Raw genomic sequence first — 15807 nt, 5'->3', positions numbered from 1 at the left:
GAAGGAGGTTGCAGAGTCCACGGCCCGCCACCTTCAAATTGCGCAACACCTCCAGAAGAGGGGAGGGAGCGCGTGTTGCTGTGGAAACGCGGGGTGGTAGGGAGTAAAGGGAAGGGGACACACAACTTGCTGGAAAAATGACGGCAGCACCCTGAAGGTTTATGACATGTGATCAATAATTTCGCTTCGAATGGCTGACCACTGCAAGGCAAGGTTCTTTTGTTGTGCTTATTTTTCTCGCTTCTCTTCGAAGCGTGCACAAGTGCGCTGTGGTTTTCTTTTTTCTTTTTCTTTTTTTTTCTTCCCCTGGCAGGCGAAATATTGAATCACAGATCTGACATCATCTTGTGTGCCAGCAAACTAGGACCTGTTTGGTAGTTACTCGATCGTTTCTCTCTCCTGGGTTTTTGACTTCGATCTGTGCCTGTCCACAGTAGGCGTTGGTTCTCATGACGTCATCCACCGTAACGGCATTGTAACCTAGCGTTACACTTTGTGTTTGGGGATTAACTAAGGGTTAACAATTAGTACAATCAACCTCCGAGGAAGAAGTGTATACACAACATGGCCATTGAAATAAGGTTTACCCCAGCTTCCCCTACCCCGTTATCCTCAGCATGATTTTAAAGCAATTTTGTTGAGCAATAAGACGGTTGACTCACACGAAAATTACAGGTTTTACGGCTAGAAGATTCGCTAATACTTCGGAGACCCTTTCCTTGCTTTGTGACAGACGCTCGAACCTAAAGGAAAGGTCAGTGGTAAGAATAGAAAGATTAGGTGAAATATTGAGCAAGACGAGCTGGATGGGTTGGTGGAGGGCTGAGAGGTGTGGAGCGGAGACAGAGAAAGTGATCTGAGCTCACACACACCTGAGCTTACTCCGTGGACTGCGTCACACCATGTCAGACTAGGAGCTGAATGTGGCTCTGACGTGTCTAGCTAACCGTCAGACTCATCCATTCCAACAGATGATGGGCGTTGAAGGGTCACGTGAGAGAGAGAGACTGTAACACTAACACTGACGATATTTCTATCAACATCGCGAATAGCAGGCATGACTGTTGTCTTTAGTCAACTGACATGAAGTGTAGAGTGTGGATCACTTTTGATGCAAGTCGATGAAACACAGGTTTTACCCAGGAGGCTGAGCAGTTGTTAATCACAATCCCTTTTCCCCACTTTATGTTCTCCGGAGGTAGAGAGTTCCTTTTTTAGTCTCGTTTCACTGGCTTCAAGGAGCATAGTAGATCACTTTCTGAATATACAGAGTAAGATTGGTAACATATACACATATACTATAGACACACTAGCACATACAGTCTATACGTCCATAAAACACAGGTATTAATATATTTTTATAAATAAATCCACACTCTTACACACTCTGCATACCATGAGCAGAAGTGTTAGCATCCAACAGCAGCATATGAAAAAAAAAACAAAAACAAAAACCAAGTAAACAAAAACAAGAACCTTTTTCATCTGCCTCATAAAGACACAGACGTAAATTATGAAAGAAACTTTTTAGTGATATTTTTTTAAAGTCTAGGCATGCAAGAAGAGTGGTACTCTTCCAACGTATCTTCTCCACGATCGGTCACCTCAAGATGTCCATCCACAACGGGCAATTTCTGGAACGCTTTTAAAAGTTTTGTTTGTGGTAGGGGAATGTGTGTAAATAGTTGACAAAGCTGACAGAGAGTGTGTGTTTTTCTCCAATTTATCTTTGGATTTGACACTGGTTTACGAAGCTGGCTGTCAGGGAAGCTCGCGTTGTCTTCTATACCCCCATATCTATACCCCCAATCCCCCATCCATGTAGCTGAAGGATGACATTTGGATCAGTGCTTGTCTGATCGACAGAAGAACCACTTAGATTACTTTTTGTCTAAGCACGAGCTTGCAAATCCGTTGGGATGCAAATGTCACTGTTAAGACGATGCAGTGAAACAGAATCTCCCCTAAAACCTATATTTTCTGTTCTCAGCCATCTCCTGACATTTCTCTGACGTGCAACGAGAACCCTCGAACTGAAGAATCCGCGCTCATTGACACTTCGTCTATTTTCGGCTTTGCTAAGCTGAGTTAGGGTCCGAAAAATTGTTTACATTTTGTTGTCCGTCTATTTTTCAAACACAAAGATATATCCTTTGGTGTATAGACATTACTGTCAATACATTATCCGCTAAATCGTGCGTTCTAAACACGACGAGAGGACTCGGTGACTTGTCTTTTAATTCATAAATCTTAAGAAACCCTAAACAATAATGGTACACATTATCAACAAAGTGATACATTATATAATTGTCGGTGACACTGACATATTGTGTTTTGAACTTTTAAAAAGACGTGAAGGCGTTTTCCCATTGTGAGGCAGGTGTCTCTAAAAGCACTTTGATGTTCTTGTGTACAGAACTGATCACATCATGGGCAGTACAAAGAGTGGGCAAAGAGCACTCAGGGGACTGCGAGGTGGTTTGAAGTACTTGTCAAAGACCACCGGCAACTGCAGGAAGACCAGATTTAAAGATGTCATAAACTGAGGTGCTTGGCCTACCTGCACTCGCAAACTTATCTATTTTTATTGTACTGGTGATAAGTGCTCTTTATCGTTTTGTGACATCTGCTCGGAGTTGCCAGTAAATACAACAGCTATTTTGGTCAAATAACTGTCGGAAAACACTTTGAGCTGATGATAAGTATTTGGGGATAGTAGCAGTCGTAGACAGAAACTTGTCTCTCACGTCTGATACACAATTGAGGTTTCCAGGTCAACGTTAACACGTCTTATATTTCTTTGTAGTCTTACTTTACTACTATACATCCATAAAGTCTCGTAAAAGGTAAAAGCAAAGAACCCCATATTCTTATTAGCTGCAGTGTCTGGCTTATTATATGTTCAAGCCCTTCTTTTACGCCACATTTATATTCCTTGGTAAATCGAATACCTATTTCTTCTAGAGAAATGTTGACTGGGCAAGAGCGTAAGCTGAAGCTAGTTTCGAACCTCTGCCGTTCCATAGTCAAGAACGTTATAGCTACCAATCAGAGCCGGCGGTTTTGGAATACGCTGGGCGAAGGGGTCACATGCGAGACCTTTAGCCGTTAGTGTAGGCTAGATACCCTACCACACAATCTCCTTTTATGGGCCCCCTCAGGTGCGGGCCCTGGGGCTATCGGCCCTGCTCGCTGCCCCTACTCCACCTGGCGCTGGCTCTGTATAGCTATCTACGGAGTGTCAGATCCCTCAAACCAATTGAAACTCCCATCAACTAGTTTGGTACAATTTTAATACCCATTTATACAGCGTCCACAACTTTTGTGAAAAAAGAGCCGATTCCAGCTAGCCGTTATGATGAACAGTTTTGTTTTATTTTACTAAGTGACCATTGTCTCGTGCAGTCAAGTTCAAGTGGCACCCCACCTAACGTGGCCCTATCAATCGCCATTTTCACCCTCTTAGAAAGAAGCTCGTAATTTCTGTAAGCAAAAACTCCAGCGTATATTGATGTGGTTCTTCAAAATTGTCAGCTTTCTTTCACATGAGAGAGAGAGAGAGCTTTAATATTTCATTAAGAAGTGATCTTGTTTTCGGTTTTCGTGTTCTTGCAATAAATGTAGAACTCTAATTGGTTGATAACTACAACTTAATCCTTCCCTTTTCTCAATGAGAAATGAAAATAAGACAATTTATTTCCCGTTTGTTCAAGGATTTTGTTAAAACTAGAGAAACAACTATATACAACATACGCTTACACAAAAAAATACATTTTAGACACACCTGCGCGTACACACACCCACAGACAAACTGGATCAGTTTCTGACAGCCACTTTGTTGATCATTTGGTTATTGTTTTGTTGCTCTTGCAAGACCTCTTTCAGCAGTAAATTAGATAACATATTTGCAAGTCAGCTGCCGCGTCTATATTTAAGTACCACCTCCACCTCTTCCAACGACAAGTGCCGGTCAAGGGAAGATCGAGTGCACGACTGACTTGATATCATAGCCTGGAATAGGCTACAGTTTCGAGCTCTAGGGCAATAAGCACAACCTTTGCAGGTCTACCTATGGTGTGCCGATTATGTACAAAAGGAAACCTGACGATGTACAGCAGGCACTAACTATATATATACATGTACATCGATCGAGCCTCGCGATTCATTCCTGCCACACTTCTCCAAGTGGGAGGACGCAGATGCGTGTAGGAAGACTAAATCTATAGCAACGGAGCTCATACAAAACGCATGTGGCTTAAAACTGTTAAATTATATGTTATACAAATATTGCTTATTTCGAGGAATATATTATTATTCATACGCTTTGAGGAGAATCCTAGCAGCCGTGCTTTGAAGGGATTTCCCTTTCAGGACTCTGCGTGACGTCAGAGTTACTACTAGCGATATGCCAATTGGATGAATAATGTGTAGTAAGCCAATCAGAGGAGAGACCCTTTTGGTCACATGACACTTCCTGGGAGAGTACTTTTTACTCGAGTGACCTTCAAGGTAGGTAATATTTTGCAAATCTTGGGCGTATTAGAAGCATTTTTTACATTAGATAACATATAATCCACATCATACTTCCACTTGCATTCATAAGTATCGTTTCAAAAGGCGTCATAGCTTAGTAAACGAATGCCGGGCACGGGTTCCTGCTGTCGGCGTCCATATTCCATCATGGCTGCGACATTATGATATATACGCAGAAGAAACACAAAATAGGCATCAGGCTTCTCGTTGTAAGTTGGCATTCTGTATCATTTATATGTAGAAGAATAAACCATTAGGTTATAGTAAGATTTAAGTGTTTTCTTTTTTATTGAAATCGGAATCGCGGATTGGAAGATTCTGCATTCTAATTACATCGCAGTCTTCAGAATGGCGTAGGCACCATGACCGTGTCGTCTGCAATCGTAAGCATGCTAATGATACGCATGGTGGAGTAAGGATATGCATTTATCGAGAAATAATGAGTAGCGTTAAAGATGCCTATTACATGCATGTTATTAGGGTTTAAATAATGTAAGGGGCGTTTGTGAAATAACGTTTAATTCGAAGTTATTCGAATAGTTGTATGTGAGGGAGTTGAATCTTTAGCGCAAATGAGATAGTTCAGGCATGGAAGATTCAAGAATGAAGCCGGTGCATTCCATTTATTCTGACTAAAGTTCACCATTGTAGACCTTTGTTATCATTTGCAGTGTTTAGAGAAAAATATTATACTTGTTTAATTTTTCAGGACGGAAAGTATTGTTTATAGTCATATTTATATACTTAGCAGTCATGCCCGGAAGCAACCTAGGGTGGAACTTTTGCTGAGAGCATGCTGTAGATAGGAGAAAAATGTGATATTTCATTTACATTTTAGTAATGCTATTATTGTTTAGACATCTTCTAAAATTAATAGATAATTTGTTTGAAAGAATTTGCTAATAGAAAAATCAGATTTCAGAGAGAGTTTTCTTACTCTTAGTAATATGCTAATCCAGTGCATGAGATAAGAGTAGACCTTACATTCCATGTTGATTAGCATTCCACTCTTTCTTTCTGATGTGTATTTTTATTTCATTCTTCTGTTGAGCATGGTATTGTAAAGTGCTATGATCAATGTTGAAATTGTTCTGGTATTGTCAAGGTGTCTCTGCATTTTTTACATTGTTGGCGAGTTTCAAAATCTGTCCTTTCACCCATGATCAAAACAGTAACTATTTGTACATTTGTAAAGTGTTCTATCACAACATTGGGGTTATGATCTGATTTCTGACCCAAGAAACAACATGAACATTAAAAGTTTCATATCAAGTTAAATCATTTCAAGTGCTAAAAAGAGAAAATTTAAAACAATTAAAGCTACGAATACTGTTCAACAGCATCACAGACTGAATTTTGGTCTTATTCTCTAGATGATTTTTAAACAGTTGTGTCTTAGGTCAGATTTGAATGACTGTTGTCTGCTAGTGGCATATTATATAAAGGAATTTTACATATTGATCAAAATGGGTGAACCTGTCTACAGAATAATGGAGTGGCCTGTTTTGATAAGTAGGTCAGAGAAGTAAAAGGAAGCAAAGTCTGTAAAAACAACAACAACAACAACAACAAAATAACACAATCTGGAAGACTTGTTGACTTGCAGATGGAAATGATAGCTTGCTAATAAGAGCTTTTTTTTTGGTACTCTGCTAAATCAGTGAAGTTTGAATGTGGAACTAGCAAATATATTTTAGAAAACAAGATTTTAGTAGCTAGCATTTCCCTGTTGAATGTTTTGATGTATTATTTTGGTGTATTATAAATGCCATGTTGTAAAACAAGCTGTGATTTACATGATTTTCAAGTAAATTTTTTAAAAGCAACTGATGGATCTGCATGGCTAATTGCCTTAATTCCTGATAATTTGGACAGGCATAGTTTATCAGTGATAAAATGTGATTAAAGTGAACAAAATGTTAATAACATAAGACTCTCTAGACCATTAGGAACATCTAACCCAGACCATATTTAAAGTATTGAATAATGTGGTCACACTTTTTTATGTTTGTGAAATTCTAGAAAAAAAACTTCCACCAAATTTTTGGCACACATTTGTATGTATCAGAGCAATTACAAATACATACAAAAGGCATGGTAATCTAGTACTGGCTAAGATTTCAAGTGATGAACTTCAGCAGAAACGTAAAAACAAGTCATTGGTTCTTTATCATTTTCTGGTATATGGACATTGTCTTGCAGAATCAAATTATGCAGAATTGTATGTGCAATGTTTTTTCTTCGATATAAATGAACCTAAATCACACAATGAATAAAATTTGCTAAGGGGATTAGAAAGCATTAATGATTGTGTCGGGGGTCTGAAAGTTTTTTTTAAAAGTTGAGCTGGAGATCATTTAAGGCAGTGATGCCCAACCTTTTTCGGCCTGCGGGCCATACACATTTCCGACATGCATGTCACGGGTCGCTTCACCGCAAAAATACAAAAAAAGAAAAAAATAGAGCAGATACCATTTTTATTAGAAACAAGTTGTACTTACCATTAATTATGTAGTAATTAGTGGGATATTTGAAGTTGTTTACCCAAAGCCAGCTTCTGAATGTCCGGCTGCATCGTAGAGACACCAAGTTGGAGCACTGAATCGAAATGTTCGTCCATCGAAAAAAAGACTGAGAGACGCCCCTACCTAGGGATAAATACTTCTTCTTCCCTTTTTTTCTATTTTTTTTTTTTTTTTTTCCCATTATTATTACTAACATGCCGATTTCCTGCACTGTGGGCAGAAGTTTCGCGGGCCGGATGGCACCGCGTCGATGGCCCAATATGGCCCGCAGGCCGTAGGTTGGGCATCCCTGATTTAAGGCATTTTGTAATAAAGCAGACACTTAAGACTTAAGGTCTTTATCATTACTGTTTATTAAATGTTAGTGATACCAGACAGAATTGCATGCATAAACACATGACGCTAACAATGCAGTTTCTTGATGTTAAGAATCAAGAGAATATTAATATGTACTCTAGTGTGTACTTTTTCTGTAGCTGAATAAAACTCAGTATGCTGACAGGAGGATTTGGGGAGGAGGGTCTAAATTTTCCCTTCCCCACCAACAGTTTTAACTAGTGGGTTTGGAAACCTCTAGTATTTTATGAATGATAAACACCAGGAAGAAAATAAACCGTAAAAAAATTCCCAGTTGGCCATGGCTTAAACTGCTGGGGTATCAGAAACACTTAGAATGATAAACACTGTATGGATTAATATCATACCTTTTGTTGTATCCATACTGCAGGAGGAGAGCTCTTGGTGTCTGTAAGTAGTGTGTATGCATCAGGTGGTATGTGTGGTTATTGGATAGGAAGAGCATTTTACTGAATTGCTGTATATGCAAACAGTGAACTACAGATGTTCAACTTTCATTTACTTCTGGTGTTAAACTTTGACAGATCACAGTCTTTTCTGGCTAAGCATTTTGCATTGAAGAATTGCAACTTTTTCTGTGTTTCAATCCATTTGATTGCTGAAAACTTAACTGGTAATCCTTTATAAATAAATCACAGATGAAATAGCTGCAATAGGAATAGCTTGGGAGATTTGCTAGTTTGAATTTTGAAACAAATTGGGAATATCATTTCCACTGCATCCAACAAAATCCAGATGTGCACAATTTGCATTCTGAAACTAAAATTTTATCATTGTTTATTGTTGCATATTTAAAATGAAAGCTATTTTCTGAAAACTTATCTTTACACATTTTCCTAGGTCATGCTGCAATATTAACATCTTTTGTATTATTGATAAGTTCATAATGGTGTGGATTTTGAAAGATCAGTGGTTAGAATTATGAAGGGAGCAGGAGAGAGGATAGATGATTTTTATGCTGACCCAATAACTTAAACTGTATCAGAGCATAACAGACCTGTAAACAGCATTCATATGCAGAGAAAGAAAGAAAAGGTGGCCTACAATGGGATTTAAACACTCAAAACCTAAACCAGCTGTGACAAGCATTTAACTGTTGCATCACCAGACTGCCCATGACCATGATTGAAAATGGGTGGGTCTCAGAAAGCTAAATGTTTGTCGCTAGTCTTAACAAATGAAAAGAGACTTTGAGAGTTTAGTTTTTGTTATTTCTAACTCATTATTTTTGCTAACAGTGCTATACAAGCTAATCATAAAGAAAACTGTAAAATGTGGAAAATAAGGGAATCTTATTCATAGCAGTAAGAAGTACACTTTAAAGCCTGTGAATAGCATGTCTTATTTTAAATTCTGGATAGCCTCCTATTATTTTCTGTTAGCTGTTCTTATTTGAATTGATTTTTTTTTTTTTTCTTTCACAAGTCATCGCCACAGATGGTAACCTTCCCCCTGTTGAGAATCTTGCATGTACATCCATACTTGTGCTAAACATTGAAGCCTGGCACTGCAAGCCCAGGCGCTGCTGTCACTGGAGGCGTTTGTCCTGTATTGATTTGCGCTGCCAACTGTGTATTTTGTGCAAATTGTATTCCAAATATTGGCCTGGTGGCTTTAGCATATGTGTGATTGCATGCATTCAAATGTTTTTTTCCAAAGCATTGACCCATTCATATAGTTCATGTGCTGTGAATGCACATTTTATTGTTATAATTGCTAACTTAAGCTGCTTGAAATCTACAGAATCTGCCTACTTGAATTATAACTGTGATTATATTCCCATGCATTTATGTACAGAGTAAAGATTCTAGCTACAGGTACAAAGAAACTAGCAGTCCACAAAGTATATCTTGAAGTTGCTATCTCTTAGCAATAAATAGAGATAGAATTAAAATAATTATTTTATCCTAGTTAAACTATGTACACATACATACACATGCTAATTTTATCTGCTGAAAAATATATATATACACACACACATATATAGCTTGAGTTCTCCTTGAAAGGTGATCAATAGCAGAGGGGAGAGTAAAACTCAGGACTTTTTCAGATCCTCACTGCAGTTTGCATGAGAATTTCCATCCAGCATTGGCTAGAAATCAATGGTTGCCATGGCTACCGGAAGTAGGGGAGATGGGTTCCCCTTTGACAAGGCGCTGGTAGGAGGGTTTATAAAACCAGAGGATTCAGTGCTTGGTCTGCGCGCCTGTATGACGCTTGTTGCCACTGATGATCATGCTGTGTCCATCAGCTTCGTCACTGGGGAGCTGGTGGCCATGAAGTGCTGTATGCTTATTAGTCTGTGATGGCTTTTTATTACTTCCTTGCTGGAATTTCTGGAGTTGCCTGTGGTGTCCAGTGAGAGAGCACATTTTCAAAATGAATGCTGTTTCAGATGTGACAAAAATATTTTGAAGACAAGCTGGCAAAAATCTGTTTATGTTACAAGATAAATGGACAGATTCCCATAGCCTAATTGCCATATGGGCAGTGAATTTTGTGCCACATTGTGTCTAGGCCATGGCATCTTGAGGTGGGAGCTTGACCCTTTTCACTTTTTATGTTCTTAAAATCTCTTTCATTTTTAAGGTAATTAAACATTGAGAGCTTTGAACATTTAGTCAGCATGTGATGTTATTCGTGCAAGAAAGTAGTGTGTGAAGGTGATCATGTGATGGGTCTAATAGGCTCAAGTTTTCCTACTGCATTTATAGCCTTCAGTCAATTTTTAAGAAAATCAGCATTCTTTGTATCTTTCTCTCTGCCTCTGTCCGCTTGGGTTATTGACTGCATCTATTGTGCATGCAGCTATGTCTGGCGTTTGCTAAACATTGGTTCGCTCTACCCATTCTACTAAATCTATCCTGTCCTTTCTTTTTATGTTCATTGTGCGTTTAGCTTTTCGGGCACTTGTTTGAGTAATGTCTTGAAACAGATGGACATATACAAATAACCAGATTTTCATTATAAATACTTGTATTTGATTTTTTTCATTGCCGTGTTTGATCAGATTACTGTTGGGATGTGTAGGTTCTACACCTGTAGGATAGAGTCATGTTAGATCAAAGCAGCTTCGTTTGTTGACATGAAAAGTGCACTATATTGAAACCCATTATGCTGCTAAGATCTGTTCCGCATGGGGCTTATGATAATAAGATTATGATTTAGACTTGTGCAGTTCTGTAAAAAATATATGGTTGGTTGTTACAAGTATTGTGTATGTGAGCAAGAGACTGAAAGAGAGAAGAAGAGATAAGAAGGAGTAAGAGCGTACAATTGTAAGTACAAGCAGTCCCAATCTTTTGCAAACATTTACAGAGTAGGTTGACTGTGAACATTTATCACTTACATATCATTTTATGGCTGACAGGAGTGAAATAAGGGGATTATTTTGGTCACAGTGTGCAAAAGGTCAAGGAAGGAGGAGGCTGGAAAGTAAATATATGTCAAAACTAAGTAGTATGTGAAATACACCACATCATCGGCAGTGGCTTGACTGGTTATTTTAAGCAGCAAAGACGTCACCGGGTGTATCATTGAAGTGACAAGTACAGCGAGTTGCATTTGAGATTTTCGTGTTGACCCCATTTGTAGTGTTATAGGCGTATGAAGAATGCAGTGGTAGTAGATACGGCCTACTATTGAGGGTGGGTGGGAAGAAAGGAGGGTCATTGGGGTTGTTTTGTCACATTGTACTGGAGGTCGTAAGTTTACAGGGCTAATCGCTCCCATTGGAGCTGACCTGTCATGCTTTATGGTTGCCCAAGGGGGCAGATATGACGTCAAAGGATGGCCCTCTTAAGGTTTTCACTGACGTCTGCTGGCTATCATTGAAAAGCTCGCCAGTACAGTGTGCAGGTCAAATATAAGACTTTACTGCCGCGCGAAGCCACAGTAACAGCGCTGATGTTTGTGTGGACAGAGGCGTTCACGGACAGTTGGGCCCTCCTTCAGACAGATTGGGTTTCATTTCAATTGTTGCTCAGCTTCAGCAGAGTATAGGGCAGGTGTAAAGTGTGATGTGTGTTCTGTGGAAATTTACTTCCTGAACTATATCTCCTACAAAAGTGGGTGTGCTAGAAGTAAGATGACCATAGTTTTTATAAATGTTTATTTTTGCATGCAGCTGCACAGATTTAGCAACAGGAACCATGTTCAACATTATTTTATTGATAATTTTTTTGTGAGTTGAATAGGCCCTTCACAGCTTGTTTGTGGTAAACTTTATCTAGCGCACCTGTACATAACATCACATCATTTGTCCAGATCTTGTGGTTTTACACGTTTTGGAGTTTTTAAAATTATTTTTAAGATAACGTTTTTGTTTTATCTCCCTGTCCACATTTCTCCAATGTGCCTACTTGCATTTAGCATACAAATCACAACATTACATCAAAAACGAAGATATAGCTATAGTATACTCAACTCATTATAGAATGACATTAACATGTAGGTGTTTAGTATATGACTACTGATAGTGTCACATGCTGAAATCTTGATTAGTAACAGTGAGATATTTGCCTAATTCTGATAAATAATTGTGTCCCAGGAAGCTGCTTTTTTTTTAGCTGTACTACACTTTTTGTTGACAAAGTATACACTGCTACCAAAAATGCATTTTTTAACTCACTTTGCTTACTTGTGGTGAATTGTGCATTACAGGCTAGGCTGATGCAGTGCTGCACTTTTATATTTATAGCAAGTATATCATGTGTAACTTTGCTTATATTTAAAACTGATTAGCAATAAGAACTGTTAAACAAATGAATACACATGACCTCTTGCATGGTACAGTTGTGAGCTGCAACTGTGTCCTGATCTGTGAGGTTCTGATATAGTATGCTAGCTTAAGAAATGGCAGAAAAATACAAATTACAGAATTCATGTATACATTTTGAGTTTTTCCTTATTATTTTCATAAAGTTGGTCATGGAGACAACATAAGGTCACAGGTTTTTTTAATTTCTGTGCAGCAAAACAATGGAACTCTCTCCCCTTGCAGTTGTGGTCGGGTGGCACACTGGTTAGCGCCTGTCACCAGTGCAGCAAGGGTACGCTGTCCTGGGTTCAATTCTCATCTCAGGCACTCTGTTCTTTCTCCGCATGTGGCATCTGTTTAAAAGCCTGGCTTCCTTGTGATATACTTGCTGGCCTGGTATAAAACACCTATTTTAACAACTGTCTGCACAATGCTAGTCCATCTTCTAATCCCCATCCCTCCTCCTATGCTTTTTGTTTTCTATCGGCCACTTCCCTACTCATTGTCAGGATGCCTTCTTGTTACCTGACTTCTTTTTGCATACACAATGAAGGTTGGCTGCCCTGGGTTCAGCTCTCGTCTGGGGCGCACTTTCTTTCTCTGTATGTGGTATCTGTTTACAGGGCTGGTTTCCTTGTTGTGAAATAGTCTTAGTTGCTGGCTCGGGGTAAAACACCAATTCCCCCTACCCCTCCTCCTTTTCACGTTTTCTGTATTTATCTTTTATTAATTGTAGGTTTAGTTTAGTCCTTGTTGCTCTTCGGGGAGCATAGGGCCACAATAACACCTCGCCAATGGGCCCAGTTTTGGGCAGCCCCCCTCAACTGGGCCCATGTGGTTCCCACATCCTTTGCCTCGCTGTCTGCTGTTCTTTTCCAAGTCTACTTTGGTCTCCCAACTCTTCTCTTCCCTTGAGGGTTCCAGTCAAGTGCCTGCTTGGCAATGGTGTCAGCTGGTTCATGCAGGGTGTGTCCTATCCAGCCCCATTTGCACTTTTTGATGTCTTGACTAGTGGCATTCAGGTTGGTTCTTTTCCACAGGCTGCTGTTGGAGATCTTTTCAGGCCATCTTATTCCCAGAATATATGGCATAGGCATTGGTTGGTAAAAGTCTGGAGCTTGTTGTTGATGGTGTTTGTCTCCATACAGTAGGACTGCCTTCACATTGGCGTTGAAGATGCGGGTCTTACTGCCGAAGGATAATGCTTGAGAGTTCCAGTGTGCTGGTGAAAGCGTGCCTGACCTTGTTGATGCGGCTTTTGATGTCATCCTCCGCTCCACCATCCTTGTTGACAATGCTCCCCAGACACATGAAGTGGTCTGTTTCCAGGATGTTCTCTCCTTGAAGTTGGATATGGAGTTCCTGCTTGTTGATTCTCATCACTTCATTCTTCTTTCTGTTGATTTTTAAGGCAGTCTTCTCTGCTTCCTCTGCTAGGTTACTCAGTTTGGTTTGTGCATGTTGTTGCTGATGAGATAGGAGACTAATTTCATCTGCAAAAGTCCAGGTCCTCTAGCAGTTTGGTGAAGGTCCACTGGGTAGCAGTGTTTTTGTGTTGGTTGTCTTGCGCATAATCCAGTCTATGACCATCAGGAAGATTGTTGGTGATAATATGCAATATTAATCATCAGTACTGTTGTTTATCCTTCCATCCTCATATGTTATCCATGTCATCAGTACTGTTGTTTATCCTTCCATCCTTCACATGTTATCCATGTCTCAAGCACAAAGAGCATGCTCCTTATGAGTGTATGTGCTATATAAATCATGCATTTATTATTATTATTAAATAAGCAGCCTACACTTTCCGATCAGGTTTTAATTTTAAAAAATTAGATGAGGCTAAAACTTTATGAGGAAGTGTAATTACTTGGCTCATTAAAATCATCAAAATGCTGTCACCTGTTAGCTAGTCCTATATAAGAGATGGAAAATCACAACAGGATTTTTTTGTTTATGTTACTCGTTCGTGCTTATTGAATCACATGTGTGCTTATTGAATCATGTGTGCTTAGGATAGCATAAAAGAATGTAAGTTTTGAAATTTCTTTCTTTATGTCTTCAGGTTTATTCTCGGACTATGTTTGAAGTGGAAGGTCGGTGAAATACTCTTGCAGTAGAGGTTTTGGTGCGGAGTGCTCCCTCATCTTGGTTCCAGTTTCTGAAAGATTCGGAGGATCTTTTTATCATTATCAACCACTAAAACATCAAACATCATCAGTGCTACTGCTGATCAGTGCGACTTTCCTTAGGTATGCATTATAGATCATGCTGTTGATTAGTACAAGTTGCTTACAGGGATATGTGAAACTGCTGCTGAAGTAAATATGTCTGATAATGTCTATTAATGTGCTACATATTACCCAGGATCATTTATTTGTGTTCTTCGTGTATTAAAACATGGTTTTCTGATCTGAAAATTATTCAACTGTGATGGATTTTGACATTTTACTAATAGGAACTAGTTTGCTTATATGTGGACTGGCATATCCTGTTGTTTAGAGTATGCTTAAGAAACAAATATATGTGACTGCATTTGTTCAAATTACATTAACTGATGTTTAGTGAGACAAGGTGAAAAGGTCGTGCTCATTAACTTGTTGCGTATCATCACAGAATGAAATGGACAGAAATGTTTAAAGCAAGCTGAAACAAGGTTAATGTTTTGCATGTTGGCAAGTCTTTGATGAATTATTGAATCTTAACAGGAAAAACATGCCAAATGGTAAGTTGGGCTTAAATGATAGATTCTTATGTTCTGAATCATCTCTGATCAAAATTTCAGGCTTCAGAATGATCATTTACTTACAGTTGCATGTTATGTTGTTGAGTGGTATCTCTGAAATGTGTTGTGCAAGATCTGACTATCAGTCTCCTGTTTGGGGTCATCAAAACACTGGCATCCTGGATTTAGATGTCATGCTATAATGAAAAAAAAGCACAGTGATGAAAAGTTGAATGAATCGGATAATAATGGCATCAAAGAGGATAATATTACAAAAAGTAACATAGATTCTCAATGTAGCAGCTGCTTTCTTTGATACTGCAACCATTAATGAAGTTCCTGCTAGTGACTGCGTTGAGAAAGGTCGGGTGAATCCCCCTACCTCTTCATGCATTAGATTAGAGTCAATTTGCTTTGTTTTTGCAATAAAGTACACAAATATGGCAGCCTTCTTAAATTGGCCAAAAGCTGTTATAGATGTGATTAGAAGTCAATGATTGTTTTTGCAGCTAGAAATTTTGATCAGGCATGATTCAGAATGTCAGCATCTATCTAAGCCTAACACGGTTGGACTTGTTTTTCCTTTTAAGAAGTGTTTTTCTGTAAGTTAAAACTGCTAATTTTTTTTTTTGCCAAAGATATAAAAGAACTAACAATGAAATAAAGAAACTAAAATAAACAGTATTAAATATAGAAGACCTCCAAACTATTAAGGTTACTAAATGCACATCCATTTTTCAGCATCAGTAATGAACTGCAAAATTTGCATGTCCGCAGGCCTTTCATGCTCATGAACTTTCCAGTTCATCATTGTTTGGTTTCACCAGAGCTATTTACCTATATGAGTTTTTTTATTTTCTATGAAAAAAATTAGACTTAATGTGGAAATATGATGGAAAAAATTTTAA

At 38.7% G+C, this 15807-nt stretch overlaps 1 protein-coding gene across 12 annotated transcripts in view; it reads left to right on the top strand.

Annotated features, from left to right (window-relative positions):
• The first annotated feature begins 4202 nt into the window (after nt 1–4202).
• LOC112572782 (plasma membrane calcium-transporting ATPase 2-like) overlaps nt 4203–15807 on the top strand; it is an 87451-nt gene continuing 75846 nt past the window's right edge. Inside the window, exons 1-3 of one of the 12 annotated variants that reach the window (XM_025252659.1) lie at nt 4203–4509; nt 12389–12466; nt 14240–14426. The gene's annotated coding sequence lies outside the window, so the exon portion shown is untranslated. Of the gene's footprint in view, nt 4510–4605; nt 4743–9672; nt 9949–11247; nt 11498–12388; nt 12467–14239; nt 14427–15807 lie in introns of those variants that run through there. The other 11 variants (XM_025252658.1, XM_025252656.1, XM_025252654.1 and 8 more) reach the window with 11 other exon arrangements.

Source organism: Pomacea canaliculata, linkage group LG9 (assembly GCF_003073045.1).
Source record: "Pomacea canaliculata isolate SZHN2017 linkage group LG9, ASM307304v1, whole genome shotgun sequence".
Lineage (NCBI taxonomy): Eukaryota > Metazoa > Mollusca > Gastropoda > Architaenioglossa > Ampullariidae > Pomacea > Pomacea canaliculata.
Note: the sequence above shows the minus strand (reverse complement) of the source record. Positions and strands in the feature narration are given on the sequence as shown.